The sequence below is a fragment of the Phyllostomus hastatus genome, unplaced genomic scaffold (assembly GCF_019186645.2).
Source record: "Phyllostomus hastatus isolate PE091 unplaced genomic scaffold, TTU_PhHast_1.1 phas_contig_137, whole genome shotgun sequence".
Lineage (NCBI taxonomy): Eukaryota > Metazoa > Chordata > Mammalia > Chiroptera > Phyllostomidae > Phyllostomus > Phyllostomus hastatus.
This window is the reverse complement of record NW_025333583.1, coordinates 16,302,405-16,319,810: the sequence shown is the minus strand read 5'-3', so window position 1 is coordinate 16,319,810 and position 17,406 is coordinate 16,302,405. Positions and strand designations below refer to the sequence as shown.

Below are 17,406 nucleotides of genomic sequence, written 5' to 3'. Positions count from 1 at the left end.
TACAGAAGAGGCATCGAGGTGCAGAGCACTGAGTTACTCATCTCAGATTATACTGTGGATGTTTCTCTTCTCACCCAGTGCTTAAAATTCCGTATCAGTTTCTTTGATCATTCTAGAGTGTCAATACCTCCAAAGCGATTCTTTCTTTTCCTTCTTTCCTTCCTTTTTTTTTTTAAATCATAATATCCAGAAGTATACTCTTTGTGCCCTCTGCTCGGGGCACAGACTGGTTTTCACAGACTGGTGAGAAGCAAAGGACCCCGGATGGCCAGGAGTCCTGGGCGGTGCAACGCTTCCATCGCACACGTTCTAAAACCAGAGGCCTTTGAGATCATCCTCTCAACCCCAGCCTTCCACAGAAGGAGACACTGAGGCCCAGAGGGAGCAAGAGGTCCCATGGACACCTTCCCTGCATCGCCTCATCTAATCCTCATAAAAGGGTAGTAAAATTCAACTTTAAAACAACATTGCAATGCTGTTGTAACGAGGCATCCTGAAAATCACTCATCTATCCATCCACTTATCATCTAATAAGTTCATGTCATGATTAAGACACTAAAGTTGGAAAGACGAATAAGATGCAGCTCTCGCCCTAAAGAAGTTCACGATCTGAAATGATGCACCTAAGAAAATAAGTCCAAAAAGCTACCTTGATAGAGGATGGAAATAGATACGAGAAGCAGTCCTCAGAGGAGAGCACAGAGGCACCAGGTATGTGAGTGAAGAAGCCATCTTGGATGAGAGCCCAGTTGGGTTTTCCAAGGATTCCAGCCCCAGCCAGTATCTAATTGCAACTCATGCACGATCCCAAGTGAGATTTTTCCAGCTGAGCCCAGTTAACCCAGGACCATGAGAGAGAATAAATTGTTTGAAGACACAAAGTTTGGCAGTAGTTTGTCACATAGCAACCAATAATCAGGACTCATCACTTCCTGAGGGAAGCACTCTCTAGGTTAAAAGTCCTTGTTAAAGTTTCCGTGGCACCTGAACTTTGGGAGTTACACACATCACATTTGTGATTACCAGTTTCAATGTCAATATCCCCTCAGGCAGCAACTGCCTCTTTTGCTCACCCTTGGACCCCAGAACACAACTGCAGCTCAATAAATATTTGGTGCATAAATGAATGAATTTTTTTGAGTGGCTATCTTTAGAATCACTTGACATAGTTTTCTTTTACTCCTTTTTCCTTTGTTGTCAGTACTTCTGACTTACAGCCCTCTCTCCACATGATTATCTCTAGCAATAAACAATAAAGACAGCTGCTGCATTAACCACAGTCCTCCCCCCAAAATCACTCCTGAATGTAATAAACGAATGAGTAGACCAGTGTGAGAAATCCAGGCTGCACCTGTATTTGCACAGTACAAATGAAATAGCTAAAAGGAGTCACTGAGGGGAGCAGTGATTTATTCATTCCATGAATATTTTGGGGGGCAGCTACTGTGTTCTAGGCACTGGTGACACAACAGTGAACAGAGTAAAGCCCCGTCCTTGCGGAAGTTATATTCCAGTGCAGGCCTTGCTATCTGCAGGACACAGCTCTGCATGCTTTCACCGTCCTGCCTCGCCTGTTAAGGTATGGTGAGAGGGTGAAGCAGCCCTGCATGGATGCCATCCATCCCATCCGAAGTCCCAACCCTCTGCGAAGTCTCTCCTGAGGAATCAGTCCCTTTGGGTCTCTCCCTTCCCTGGATGTCTAAAGCATCACTAGACAAGTCACCTTTGTAGACTGTCTTTTCCACCTCAGTTAGGCTCTAGGCCACGTTCCACATCCACGCCTGGGTGCCCCCACAAAGCCAGCATGGTCTTCCTCCTCTAACACAGCCTCCACATCACTTCTCTGAACCTTTCAGACTCTCCCTAGTGAACAGGAGTTTCCAAACATGTTCTGGAAGAGCCATATAATAAATATTCTGGGCTTTGTGGGCCACACAGTCACTTCTGCAACATTCACCTCTACAGCTGTGGTGGGAAAGCAGCCACAGACAACACGGAAATGGATGGGCATGTCTGTGTTCTGATGTTACTTTGTTTACAGGAGAGGCAGGTAAAGAAAATACGGTATATCCATACAATGGAATATTATTCAGCCTTAAAAAGAAAGGAAATCCTGTCACATGTTATAATATGAATGAACCTGGAGGACATCATGTTAAGTAAAATAAGCCAGTTACAAACAGACAAATACTGCATGATTCAATATACACGAGGTATCTAAAGCAGTCATGTTCATAGAAACAGAAAGTAGAATGGTAGTTACCAGGGGCTGGGGGCAGGGGGAAAAGAGCAGTTGTTTCATATTGGCAAGAGAAAGTTCTGGAGATCTGTTCGTTAGGATGGTAACCAAAGGCCAACCCCAAGAATCCCATGAATGCATCAAATGGTAACAGGATGGAGAATCCGGGTAAGGCTACTTTCTAAGGAGGAAATCTGCCATTTACATGCTCGCTGGGCAGGGCTAATTGGCAATGTGAATCCGGCAGTCCTCCCACTCAGAGACAGAAGCAGGTATGAGACCAGCCCGGCCCCCACAGAGATGCCATGTTCTCCCAAGCTGTTTGGTAGAAGTGCCGCCTTCCTCCCACTGGACGAAATGGCTTGTCATCAGAATCGAGTGAGTGCTGAGAGGGTGTCTGGGCCATGTAATTTTAGAAGCGGCTGGACTACGGAGAAAAATGCAGCACCAAGGACACCTAGGATAAACTTTCTGCCAATCCTTTTGAAATCAAGGGCGATTTCAAGGGTGGTCAGCACATGTGGCTTTCACGTGCTCCTCACTTTGGTTAAGGCTGTGGCCCACCGAGGCTTGTCTGCGACTTACACAATGCGAAGGATCCACCGCCAGAGGGTCGGCCCTAGTAAGATGACATGTCTGGACCATGAGGCTACAAGAGGTTCTGGGTTTTCGTGGTGCTTTTTGTCACAAGGACAGAGTAAGCATGTTGGTGAAGTACAGATAGGGCACAAGCAGCGGGTAAGGAAATGGTGCCAATGCAGACCTCATACCAAGAGCTCTTTCAGAGGAGGACAGCTAGGAACCCGGGTGGAATCCCACCCACTTTCATGGGCCTGGAGGGAACACTCAACGGCTGCACTGTACACAAGTTTCAAGAAATGAGAAGTTTATTGCCATGCGATACATTAGAAGTGTAACATTTTAAAAAATAATTTGTATAGTGTTTTTTCTAGTTCTAAAAGTAATAAATACTCATGGAAACTCTGGACAATAGTGACAAACACAGGGCAAAATCAGTCAAGATCTTACAATTCAGAAAGAATAAATCGATAGTTGTGCTTTATCCAATATTTAATTGGAATCAGATTATATACAGAGTTTGGGCACACTGTTTAAATGTATGCTCAAAAAGAAATACTGGTAAATACTAACCCTGAGAAAAATAAATGTCCCAGCATGTGCTGTGCCACTTACACCTTACGACCTGGCATAGGACCCCATCAGTGGAACTTCCCTTCCACAGCCACGCCCGGACCTCCCCACTGCACACCTGCAGGGTGCTCCGCAGCCCTGACCCTCCCTACGCTACTAGCCGGCCCCTCTTCAAACATGGCCTCCCTCCGCCAAAGGCACCCCATTCTCTTAGTTTACCCCTCGTTCTCAATCTCCTTCCTCCTCCTTTCCTTACAGGTTCCTCATCAGATGGGGGCGCTACCTGAGCCCTCCACTCTGACTCGGCTACATGTGTTTCTCGGGTCAATTTATCCATGCTCATGACTGCAATAACACTTCTATGTTCACGCCTCCCAAAGTTCCACCTCCAGAGTCAATCTCAGGCCCAACCTCTGGTCCTGTGTTCCCAACTGCTTCTAGGGCATTTCTAACTGGCACAACTTGTGACAAAACTAAGCTCAGTTTGTCTAAAATCATAGTCAGTTACTCATTCACTAACTTTCTGCTGAGTGCTCCCTCGGGCTAGACACAGTTCTAGGCACTGGAGAGACCGTAGCAGAGAAAATCCATCAGTGACTCTTTCACTGACCATGACATCCAATGCCCTAGGCCTTTCACAGTCTTGGCCTCGCTTGCCCATACAATTTCCTTCTCTTCTTCCACAAAATACACTCTTTTCCTTCACATTGGAGAATGAAATTCTTCTATTGCTCAAATATCATGCTTTCCCAACTCCAAGACGTTGCTTACAGTTATCTCTGAGGTACCCTCATGTGGGTACTACTATCCCCATTTTACAGATGAAGAAACTGAGGCTCAAAGATATTTGCCTAAAATCACACACACACGCTACTGGACTTACATCCAATTGAGAACAGCAATTCGAGTCTACTTCATTTGTATAACCCCACTGGGCCTAGAAACGCAGCCAGTATACCGTGAGTACTCAGGAAATATTTGTTGAATGAACAACTACATGAAGAGTATGCTTGCAAAGCACTGCCACCTATAAATATAAACACCACTCTGGTTTTCTGACAAAAGTGTATGTGAATTCATTATAAACTCATTGAAGTAAAATTTGACATGCTTTCCAAAATATTATATTGACTTGAGAAAGCCAATATAATACATTTTTTCTTGGTAGAGAAAGCTTAGAAACTATTGAAACCAGGTTTAAAAATAACATGGCAAAGGTCAGGTAGCAAAAGACCTCACTCAGACCTTCTGTAGAAACAAAAGCACCTATGCAGGACTTGGGGATTATTTTGTGAACGACTCCAAATCAGCAACTTAGCTGGTCTCATTTTCCAGTGACTTTGAGCTCAAGCTCTTTCTAATGCCAGTAAGGAGATGTTCCTTTGAAACACCCACTGGCAATCAATTTAAAGCATTCGTCAGTACAGCTCCATGTTTGTTTATTGTTTGCCACTTGCAAAATCATTGAGACATTTGATGCCCTGAGATGTTTTCCCAGAAACCAAACTAAATATAAGCATGACACTTCAAATCTCAGATTGCTTTGTTATTGAAGGCAGTGATGTTATTATGCCCCTGGGTCAACCACGGGATTGAAGAGTCAAGGGTTCTGATTGGGAAGCCTATTTCTTAAAAACACCCGAGTTCCAGTATGTCCTGCTTTTAGCAACAAGACAGACACAAACTTCACTTGTGTAAGTGTCTAAAAATGTAGACTCCATGTTTTCCATTGCCTTTTACCTCCATGGCGGGGGAGAGTGATATAAAAACAAACCAAAGAGCCATTCAAATTATCTTCTTCCTAGGCTTGGGATGAAGAAAGTGGAAATTTCCATCATAAAAGCCAATGTTGCTACAGTCAGCCTCCAATGGCAACAGGGAGTAACCGCCCAGGGTCCGTGCAGGTGTCGCCCGAGCAGAGCCAGATGCCATGGGCTAAGTGGGTGACAGACCACAACAACCAAGGTAACAACCACGCCGAGGAGGTGCACTGCGACCCAGACATGCGAGACACCCCAAAAGAGCCAGAGAAGTAGCTTTAAATTTAAAGGTACCATTGGCTGATGTAACTATTTACAGTCTTCCTCTGGAGCCCAAGTGATGCCAGCTATGCTTCCAAACCCAGTACAGGACCAAACGTCATCAGATTTCCTCACAACTCCTCGAATTCAGCTAACCTAAGCGAAAGTCACTTGGCTTTAGTGAGAATTATCATCCTCACATGCATGCCTCGAGTATACTTTGTAAAGTGCTTGATACGCTTCTTGATAAATACATGTAGTAATCGCAGCACAGAGAGGTGAATAAAGTAGCAGGACTATTTTAAAGATGATGTAAGAGAGACCAAGATGACTCATCTGTTGTCGGCTGGAGTTCCCATGGGAAAGAGGAAAAAGTTCCTGGAATCCCTGTCTAATTACTGAGTCCTTGTGAGCCACCCAAGTTCAATCACCTTTTAAATCACTTTAAATCACTCAGAGGCCCTAGTGTTAGAAGGACCACAAACAAGGAGTAAGGCTGAATCCACCCAGGAGCTACCCAGTTTTGAGTTTATTCAATGAGAAAGAGGTGTAGCAACGGGAAGAACACAGACTTCCGACACCGGAAAAGGGTTCCTGTCCTGGCACTGCCTCCCAAGCTGAAGGACTGACTCCCAGCAAGTCAGGCTGACTCGGGGCTTCTGGGCTCTCCTTGTCGGCCACACGCAAGTCCTGCTAACGCCTGCCCCCCTCTACCTTAGAGAGCTGTAAAGCACAGATGTGGATAATGTATGTAAAAGTTCTTTGTAAAAAATCTAAAACAATTACTAGTCCCATTAGAAGCTAGCTGATTCCTAACCACACAACCATTTATGCTCAGCCGGCCTTTACAGAGGATGGACCGAGTACCCAAACGCTATGTTAGGTGCTAGGGATACAAAACACAGCTCCCATCCTCAAAGGGCTAGTTAGCTGATGGAAAATAGCACAAAACCAAGTGCAAAAGGTGCCTTAATAGAAGTAAACAAAAGGTGTCATGGGAACATAAAGAAGGAATCATTACTAATCAAGGGACAATAAAGGGTCTTAAGTGACACAACATAATTAAATGACCCAATAATATGTATATATACAAAGATGACTTCAGTTGAAAGAAATCAAAGACAAAGGAAATAAACATACCAACAAAACCAACCATACCTGCCCCAGAAGTGATACTTCTCTCATGAAGCTGTAAATGTTTAGTAACAGCTTCCGAGGTCCCACTGGAGGGTGAGCTTGAAGTGACCCGACAACTGCATGGGTGGAAGGCAAGCGCGCCAAGGGCCTCTCCACAGGCTGTCCGAGTCTTTCTGACCCACAGAAACACTGGTCACCAGGAGGCCTTTGCTGGGTAGCTGGGATGTTACAGGAAATGAAAAATTGCCTCACTTCCTGTTGACTTTAATTCCTTAGGTCATTGCTGCTGATTAACAGAAGGGACATGAAACTGCTTACACCTTTAACCTTCAAAACAATAACCAGCTTATAGGTTAGCACCTATTTACAAAACTGCTTCCTATGGGTGTTTAGGGTGAATGTACATGAGAGGTAATTACCTGATTTTTTTTTTTTCTTTCTTTGCTACACTTGAACCTGCTTAAAAAAAAAGTAAGTGAGCCTGGGTCTTTGTTAAATGGCACCTGGAGAGAAACAACTCATGATGAGATCAAAAGGTGACTCACTTCTTATTTGAAAGGACAGACATACAGAGTGGTGATGGACTGCATCCATGACCCCTCCCTCCCGTTTGGACTTAATCTGTGATAAGGGTGACTATAGAGCAGCCTTTAACAATTCTGTCCAAAAACAAGCAAGGCTGGCAAAGGCAGATAAAACACAGTCTTTGACCCTCAAAGATAAGGACTAGGGAAGGCAAAAGAGAAGGATGAGTCTTTGCTATCTTACTGTGTACAACATGAAGGCCCAAAAACCTCTGCCCATCATAGAGGACAAAGGAAAAGTTTACAAAGTATGGAGAAGAACACTATACTTTTGTCTCCAAACCTGAGTCTAAATTTCTTTTTTTTTAAAGATTCTATTTATCTATTTTTAGAGAGGGAAGGGAGGGAGAAAGAGAGAGAGAGAGAAACATCAATGTGCAGTTGCTGGGGGTCATGGCCTGCAACCCAGGCATGTACCCTGACTGGGAATAGAACCTACGACACTTTGGTTTGCAGCCCGCGCTCAAACCACTGAGCTACGCCAGCCAGGGCTAAATTTCTTTTATTATGGACTATTATTAGTATGAAATGAATTTTTATGGAACAATCCTGCAGCATGTAAGCACTCTGGAGTTGAATTCTAGAACTCCGGATAGGCCCATATTTCTTTGTTTTGATCTGACATTAGAACGACAGTTGGGCTCACACAGCTGCCCAGCCTCAGAGACTACTATGGTACTAAACTCCAAAAAGGCCCTGCAGGGGTCTCCTCCAAAGTGGACGGGCACACGTTAAATGTGGAATGATGTATTTAATAAAATATTTTAAACAATAAAGATAGGTCTTATAATTCCTAAGCCAAGACCAAGAGTAAAGAGTCATAGCTAATATTTATTGAGTACTTACTAAAGGGCACTCATTATGTTAAGCGCTTCAGCTGCATTATATTGTTAAATCCTCACAGCAACCTATCAGAGGGCTGCTATTATTACTACCGATTTCAGTAAGGAAATTGAGACTTCAGAGTCAAGTACCTTGTTCAAGGTAATATGGCCAGTGAGTAGAGACGACTCTAAAATGCATACACAGTCAGCATGAGAAAATTCATAGTAAATTAATGGCGTTCCGATAACACAACTAAAATTTTACACACATGATGCTTTGAATTTTAGCATCAAACACCAGAAACTTTAATATTTATTTTTAAATCCTTCTGTTTGTTAATCCCACAACTCAGAAAGTTAATTGCTTAGTATCATCTTTGTGCCCAGGGAAATAGTTTACACTTACATAATTTACCAAAAAAAAAAAAAATCACCTCTTCTTTGTCATTGTAAGTTCTCTAAGGGAATGAGGGATGAGAGGTCCCTGAACAAACAGAATAAAAGGCTGTTCTCTAACTAGATAGCTAAGCTCAGTTCTCTTAGTGACCTTGGACACAATACTTGGAATGCCTACAAGTGTATAACTGTGACTTCATTTAGGCCAAACAAGTGCTTCTGCAAATGTTTACATTGTCCTAATTGCCCAGACCTTTTACTAATGTTTCTCTAAGACATCATTTTTCATTTAACCAATAAATAGAAACACTTGTAAAAATGTTTGCTCTTTAAAAACCTGCAAATAAGTGCTTGTGTCAAAAGAATTAAAAGAAATAGTTTCAAATTAGATGTGACTATAGATAATTCAACACATTTTAATGATTAAGGCATGTCCAAATAAATTGCCTCCTTCTAAAACCAATTTAACTTTTTTGCGGGGGAGTGCTGTGGGGACAAATATCAATATAAAAACAACAACAAAAAAGTTGATCCACAACTTTCAGTCTCATTTCTTTAAGTGTACTAACAGACAATATGCCCAAGGTTTCATTTGACCACACTACAGTGAAAATATAGATACTATATCTAACCTTTCAGTGAAGGGCAATGACTTTCAGATCGGAAGATCTGGAATTAAAACACCTGCGTTTGGAACTTCCATGCACTACGACCAGATGTAGAATTCTGGGCGAGTCAGTTGAACCTGAATTTCAGATGTAGGTCAAATAAGGATTCCTGCCCTACAAAAGGGTGTTTAGAGTGTAAATGAAATGGTAGGCCGCAGTGTTCTGCCAGCCCCACAGCAGGACACAGGAAGGAGCAGGGGTTGTCTGGGCGGTGCCAGAGGAAGGCTCACTGCATGCTCTTCATCTCCTCCATTGTAAACCAACAAGCTGGTGACAGCAATTAGTTTAGGAAGCTCTGAGATAAGGTTTCATTTACTCAAAGCTTCCTCCCGCACTCTTCAAGGCAGCGTGAGTTGCCATGCATGGCTTTTCTCGTGGTCCTGAAGTGAAGGGATTCCATAGTACAAGATGCAGGATGACTCAGAGGAGTACTTCTTTTCAAAGAAGAAAAGATAAGTACATAAAACCCTCCCTTGTCTCCCAAGTTCTTCTACAGCTTGGAGACTTCTTCCTCCTCTCTTTTTCTTCGCAGTTTCTTCAAAGTTGTATACTTTCTGACTCCACCTCTCACCACCTGTCCAACTTCCCCAGAAGCAATCTGGTTCTGCCCCAGCTGAAACCGCACAGGCAGAGGCTAATTTCCTTGTCGCTAAACCAGAGACTTCCCACTTTGCACCTGACTGAAAACTCAGCAGTGTCTCGCCTACTGAACACCCACCCTTTGCATCAATCTCATTATTTCACTGGCACAGTCTCTTCAGTATTTCTCCTTTATCTCTGGGTGCTCCTTTCAGTCCCCTCTATGGGCTCCCCTTCCTCTGCCCACATCGTAAATGAGGGTATTGCTCCATTTCACCCATAACCTTTTCAAGAAGTTCCTCTTCTGCCTGTGATCTTCTCTATTCTTGTGGCTTCAGCTACGATCCATGTGGTAGATGGGTAACAGAACAGACTGTTCTCCTGGGCTCTGGACTCACACATGCAGCTGCTTTTGGTTTTCTTCTAGTTCCTAATATGCACAAAACCAAACTCCTCCTCTTACCCTCAACCTGCCCTTCCCCCTGGCATTCTCCATATAGTGAAGGACACCCTCCCCTCCAGAAGGATGACCATCACCCTTGACCCTTCTGGCTCCCTAACCCTCAGTCACTCCAAATGTGCAAGTCACACTGATTCTGCTTCTACAAGATCTGCCAAATCTACCCATTTCTCTCCTTCATTTCTGCTTTCGTTACTGTTCAGACACCACCGCCCAGTCCTCCGCCCATCAGTTTTGCCCTCCACCAATCCACTGGCCACACTGCGGCCAGAGTGGGCTTTCTGAAATTAAAACCCTGGTCTACAGCCACACCAACTGAACACGCCCACTCTCGTCTAAAATTCAAACCCTCCTGTCTCCTGGATAAACCATACACTCCTCCACATCGCCTGTAAGAGCTCATGGCCACTCACTTCCCTAGGTTTATCTCTTTAATCTCCCTCCCCACATCCCATCCTGTAACACACAGGCACACAACTTGGCTAATTTTAATTTTGTCTCCAGGTCTTTGCAGAGGTATCACTTCTTCCCTGACCTCTCACGTCCATTTGGGGCATGCCCCATATGTGTTCCTGCAGCACCCTGATTTCCTCCACTGTACTACTCCTCACTCTGTGTACAATGGCCTGGTCACTTGTCTGCCTCCCCCAGGGACTGTACGCTTCATGAAGGCAAGAGTGTGCCTGTTCTGTCCCATTGTACTCCTAGCTCCAAGTACAAGAGCTCTGTGCCACAGCACAGAACAAGTGCTCAATTCTTACTTGTTCCATCAATGAATCAATGAACCCTTAAGGGTGGAAGAGAAATTGTTCTGGAAAAATTAAAGTGCTGATAAAAATGGATCAAGGACACATGGGAGGAGGTCATTTAGTTAATTTCCTGGAGCATAAAAACTGCTGGTTACATTTCTGATGTTTTCTAACCTATAATATATGTTCCCTGTTCTGTGACTGAAAATCTATATTTATAATCACATCTCCAGGCCACAAGGTGAAGTGGATATTTAGCAAATTCCAAGTTAGATAAATGTCCAAAAGTAAACTAGATAAGGAAGAACAGGGCAGCTTTAGTTTGTACTGAATTATAAATTGGTCACACTAATCAAGATAACTGAACAAATAAATCTCTACCACACTCATAAGTGTGGCATATAACCAGGGAATCCAGTTTGAAACACATAACTCAAATGAACAGTTAATGAGTATTTGAAAAACAAACAAAATGTTAATGAAAATAGCAGACCTGTCATCTCAATGCAAGAGCCTCTATATTTTGACTTGGGTTTCTGCTCATTACTCATGTTGCCACCAGGATTAATTACACTCATGGACCAAATGAAGTTCTTACCTTGTTGTCAGTATGAAGGTAAGTTATGTGGGCTTTTTATTGTCTGTCTGGAATATCTACAGTAGCCAATGAACTAGAACAAACACGATGCATGGAATTTACTGCCAGTGGTCATTTTTATCACAGTCTCACTCAGTCCTCAGTCCTCTGAATTATTTAGCTCCAAGCCTATGAACCACATACAAAATCCACTCTAAAAGAAAAAAGAAATTCCTTGCCAGATATCCCTCCAAATGGTTTCTTTGAAGGGGTTAACGTTCCCCATGCAGAAAACCGGCGTTTGGCCTAGCAGCCAGTGGGGCAGCACACTTTGTGCACGTTCTAGGGCTGTGAGAGGTTAGGGTAAAGTGAGAGCAGGTAAGGGAGCCAGTGGGAAAAATGAAGAAGGAGTGGCTGGGGCCCGGTGCTCCTGGAAGCTGTCTAGAGACGGAGTATCATAAAAAATCTGCAAAGGTTTCTGCTAAAATCAGGTCTTCTAAAGTTAGTAATTAAAGTAGCATCCATCACCCTGGCTGGTATAGCTCAGTGGATTGAGCTCGAGCTGTGATGTGAACCAAAGGGTCGCCGGTTTGAGTCCCAGTCAGGGCACATGCCTGGGTTGTGGGCCTGGTCCCCAGTGGGGCCACGTGAGAGGCAACCACACATTGAGGTTTCTCTTCCTGTCTTTCTCCTTCCTTTCCCCTCTCTCTAAAAATAAATAAATTAAATTTTTAAAAAGTAGCACCCATCTACCTACCTGCTTCTCAATATGCAAATGACTTGAGTTCAAGTACTAGGTTACACACATAATTAAACAGAAATAGAGTACATCAAGTATCTGATAAAATATGACGTTTGGATGCTTTTTAATGCACATGTTACTGGCCTAGGTCCAGCCTGGTTTTCATGGTCATAACATGCAGGATTTTTGCTTTTTTTTTTTCCAAATGGCTATGTATCCATCATAGTTCTTTATTTTACACTTGTATAGGTAACTGAGGTCAATAGTGCAAAGCCTATAACCCATCAATCTATGAAAAAACAAAGACTTTTCATAAAAATTTAACCATGCACCTTCTTTTCCTATTATTTCAGTATAATATTCAGTGATCTTTTTCCTACCACAAATCTTTCTCTGATTATCCTGTTGAGAGATAAGTTATCTGACTTTATTTTCAACATTTCCAACAATATTTATGAGGTCTATCCAGAAAAAGTCCAGCCATTGTCAATATAACGAGAGTGGTTTGCCTGACATCAATGTAACCTGGCAACTAAGGAGAGCAGACTGGAATGTGCATGTATGCATGAATGATGATGACTTCACTGTACTAGTCAGTGGGGGTGGTAGACACCATTGGGTGAGCATGTGTACTGTGTGGCCATTGCATTCAAGATGATCGAGGGAGTAGAGCAACAAATCTGCATCAAATTTTGCATTAAGCTTGAACATTCCTCCATGAAAACTATTCAGATGATTCAGAAGGCCACAGCTCTGGGCAAATGGTGATTGGCAGCTTCATCATGACAATGTGCCCTCTCATGCATCATGTGTTATGCAGAGTATTTTGTCAAAACATCAAATCACTCAGGTGACTCAGCCCTGCTACAGCCCAGATTTGGCACCCTGTAACTTCTGGCTTTTCCCAAAACTAAAATCACCTTTGAAGGGGAAGAGATTTCAGACTGTCGATGAAATTCAGGAAAATATGACAGGACAGCTGACTGGGAGATTGGGAGAACTGTATGAGGTCTTAAGGTGCCTACTTTAAAGGCAACTGAGGTGTCATTGTTCCACGTACAAAGTTTCTTGTATTTTCTTCAATAAACGTCTCTATTTTTTATATCAATTGGTTGGATACCTTCTATGCAGACCTCGTATCATTTCCTATCTTATAGTTTTCCTTAAAAAAATCACTTTCTGCCACATATTTAAGTTACTCAATGAATTTTTATTTTCTCCATTATTTGACTGGACAGTGTTTTAGATTCATCCTGTTCCCCAAGCACAGAGACCTAACAGCTTTCAAAATAATGGCAATGGACTATTGTGATGATAAACAACTACTACAAGTTCACTGTTCAGCATTTCGAAAATACAGAAAAGTATAAGAGATCAAATAAACAGTGCCTATTCACCCTTCAGTGGGAAACAGCACTGCCACATTTTGGCCCTTCTGGCCCCTTCCGATGTAGGCAGATCTGTGATTTTTAAACACAGTGGAGCACATACTGTAAATACAGTTCCCTACCCTACTTGTCCCCCATCTAACAATAACTGATAAACACCTTTCCATGGTTAAAATTCTTCATAAATATGCTTTTACATGTCTCTCCAACTCCATATCTTTTTATGATACCATAATTTATTCTAAACTGTTCTCCTGTTGTTGGGCACTCAGACTGTTGCCAATATCTGACTTTTCTATCCAAAACCATTTAAAACATCTGTGAACATTATTTTTTTTAATATTTCTCATAAGTTCCTTTGCTAGAAGTCAAATTACTGGATCAAGAGATAGGAGCATTAGTGAGGTTTTTCATACATTAAGTCAATGAGCTTTTCAGAAAGGTTATAACATTTGCACACCCCTCATAGCATTTGACAGTGTCTGCACACTTACTAAAGTGGAGTTATAATTTTTAAAAATGTATGTACATTTGAAAGCTGGAAAAATGTACCTTGCTATTGCTTCAATTCCATTTCTTTGACTAATGGTGAGAAAATGCATTTTCATATGTCTATTAGTCCTTTTATTTTCTCTCCTCTGGATAGTCTGTTCCTGTCTTTTGCCCATTTCTCTATTGCTACGTAACACATTTCCACAAACTTAGTAGCTTACAACAACACCCATTTTGTATTTCATAATTCTGAAGGTCCAAGTCTAGGTGGGCTTGGCTGCATTCTCTTCAGGGTCTCTTTCACAAGGCTGAAATCGAGGTGCTGGCCAAGAGGAGTTCTTAACAACAGGCTCCGCAACAGAATCCAGTTCTGAGCTCATTCAGTGTGTTGGCAGACTCCAGTTACCTGTGGCCCAAGGTCTGAGGCTCCAGTTTCCGTGCTGGGCCAACCCCAGCCACTCCAGGCCTCCCATATTTCTCAAGGGAGCCCTTGTTCCTTTCCAAGCATCCTCTCCATCTTCGAAACAGCAACAGCATGTTCAGTCCTTCTCAGGCTTCAAATCTCTCTGATTTGCCCAGGCAGAGAAAATGCTCCTCATTTATGGGCTCCTGTGATTACATTAGGTCAACCCAGATAATTTCCCCATCCTAGCTTTGTGCTCTACAACACATAAATCAAGAGATATTTTCTCATATTACAGGTTCCACGAATTAAAGCATGCTATCTCAATATAGGGGCACTTTTAGAATTGCGCCTGCCATAGTCTCTTTGGTATAATTTTTAAAATAATTTGTTTGTGCTCTTTATGATATCTTAATTGCATGAATTTGTCAGATAAACGAATCTTACTGATGACTGCCAGAGTTGCATTTTTCACAATGGCAAAGGCAGCTGTGGATGGGGCTGCTGTGTGCTAATAAAGATTCTAAATGTAAAACTTTACTAATACCGGTACTCTTTAAAATTTTTTAATTGTGGGAATACTTTATAATACACATTATATAAAATTTACCATCCTAACCATTTTAGCTTGTACAGTGCAGTACCTTTAAGTATATTCACACTGTTGTGCAACCAATCTCCAGAACTCTTCATCCTGCAAAACTGAAACTCTGTACTCGTTTAACAATTCTTCATTTTGCTCCGCCCCTCAGCTGCTGGCAACCACCATCTTACTTTCAACACTGGTGTATTTTTACCTTATGTATTTATTAACAATCATGCATACAGCAATTACTACATGCACTGTCTAAGCACTTTAAAAATATTAACACATTTAATCCTCACAACAATCCTATGTGATCGGTACTGTTATTATCCTCATTCTACAGATTAAGAAACACAGTAAGTAAACTGTCCAACATTACAAAATAGGAAGTGGCCAAGAAGGAATTCAGACCCAGACTGGCTTTATAACTGTTGCTATTAACCATTACATTGTGAAAATATTCATTGTAAAGACAAGTTCATTGGACATTAATAGTATTTCCTTAATGTACACAATTTAAAAATACTTATGCAATTTAATTCAATATTCTTCTACTAACTAAGAGGTGCCGCACGCCTATTGACCTGTTAGCCCAATTATGGTTAAGGCATTTGAAGTTAATGAAACAAAAACTGCCTTATATTTACTTTAGGTACTCCCATTATAACTTACATGTGGTATTTTATAATAAAATACCTTATGAATGAATACAAATCACAATTCACTGTGATTACTGAAATTAAAATATTATAGAAAAAGTGCTAAATGTTTCTCTTTTCCAAGGAGGAAAAATGAAAAGGAGGAGAAAAAACTTCCAAATAAGTTTACAACAGCACATAGCTAAATCTCAGTTTAATCTGGGAAATTCAAATATGTCCTGCTTTACAAGCTACAAATCCAGATCAGTCTTAATTTGTCATTCATTTGTATATCTCAGGAGCCACTTATTTCATCTGAGGAGTGGGACTGAAATTTCCTTATCCTGAATTTTGAGCTTAGTAATTCTCTGATAGAAGGCCAAATCATGCTTGTCATCGGTTACATAGTGTCATTTACTGTACATTAAAAATGAGCGGAGTCAACAGAAGGAACAATAGTTGTTTCTGGGGGAGCCCCAATTGGTGTGAGTTCAAAGCTCTGCTGAGGTCTGGCTTCTTGGACCTAGGGGAGGAAGCGGGGAGGGGGTTGGGGGTACTAAAAACAACGCACTGAAAGAACACTGCTTTCTGCTTATATACCTAATTCATAAAAATCGGCAGACAAGGCATCAGGTAATCTCCCCTCACCCATTATCCACAGCATTGCAGTGCAGCCTCCAGAATGAAATGAAAACAGAGCGCGGAACAAACAGCAACATCACCGCCACCCCAGGGCGCCTCTCAGATATTTACAACCCTGTCATCCCCACACCCTTCCCCCAGTGGTCAGCCAGGCAGCGCAGAAGCGCGCAGATGCTCACCTGGCCCCTGGCTGCTTCTTTCCCTTCACCTGCTGGGCCTGCAGTCTACTCCTGGCTGGGACTGGGCTTCAAGAACCCGCCCGACTCACGATGACAGCCGGTCTGGCAGCGGACCATCCCCGCCCGGCTCCCTGTTTACAGGCGCCTCTCACGGTCCCACTCTTAAACGCTTCCCCGCAGCAGGCCGGGAAGCGAGACCCGCACACACAAGGTTCCAGGCAGGGAAGACGTGTCTTCCCTGCCTGAGGACCCAAGGGCCAGGCAGGGCCTTCAAACTGTACCCACCAGGCCTCCTACCTCTTTGTTTTCTCACACAGTTCTCACTACACGCATTTTGAAAACAATGGCATGGGCCGGATAGTCTCCTGTTTGCTCCTCCCCACACCTAAATGGTGTTTGCAATGGGAAAATTTCACTTGGAACATACTAGGATCCGGATCTGTTTTTTGCAGCACCCTTGTCTAAGAGAATTACTTAAGTTTTCTGAAAATAAGCCTGTTAGAACTTGGAGATTGCTTCTCCTTTTATGTTTGAAGTTGCAAGGAAAATCAATTTTCACTATTCGTTCATGTTGCAGCCAGCAGGTTGAAAGGGGATGGTTTTGAGGGCAGGTCTTCAACCCCCATTCGGATCCTCATCAAACCAGACACACTGGTAGGTGACCTGGGTGCTCCCTAGTGAAAGACGCCACTGTACTCCACTCACAGTGAGTTTGGCCGGCCCGAAAGAGGATATAGTGATCTTTCCGGAAGACCTCACTTGAAGTGGCTTCCTTTTTTCAACAGTATAACACACTTCTAGCCATTTTCTCAATTTATAGTTACACATTTATTTATTTATCTATTTTCTTGCCTTTTTCACCTCCACTCCACCTTCCCTATTGTATAAACTCTTTGAGGGCAGGAACTATTTCCTTTTCACTTACCACCGCATAATAAGCACAAAGCACA

At 42.6% G+C, this 17,406-nt stretch overlaps 1 protein-coding gene across 5 annotated transcripts in view; it reads right to left on the bottom strand.

Annotated features, from left to right (window-relative positions):
• Positions 1 to 16,602, bottom strand: part of PLEKHM3 (pleckstrin homology domain containing M3) — a 171,636-nt gene extending 155,034 nt beyond the window's left edge. For all 5 annotated transcript variants that reach the window (XM_045852135.1, XM_045852139.1, XM_045852150.1 and 2 more), the window contains exon 1: positions 16,457 to 16,602. The gene's annotated coding sequence lies outside the window, so the exon portion shown is untranslated. The remainder of the gene's footprint in view (positions 1 to 16,456) is intronic.
• Between the last annotated feature and the right edge of the window lie 804 nt (positions 16,603 to 17,406).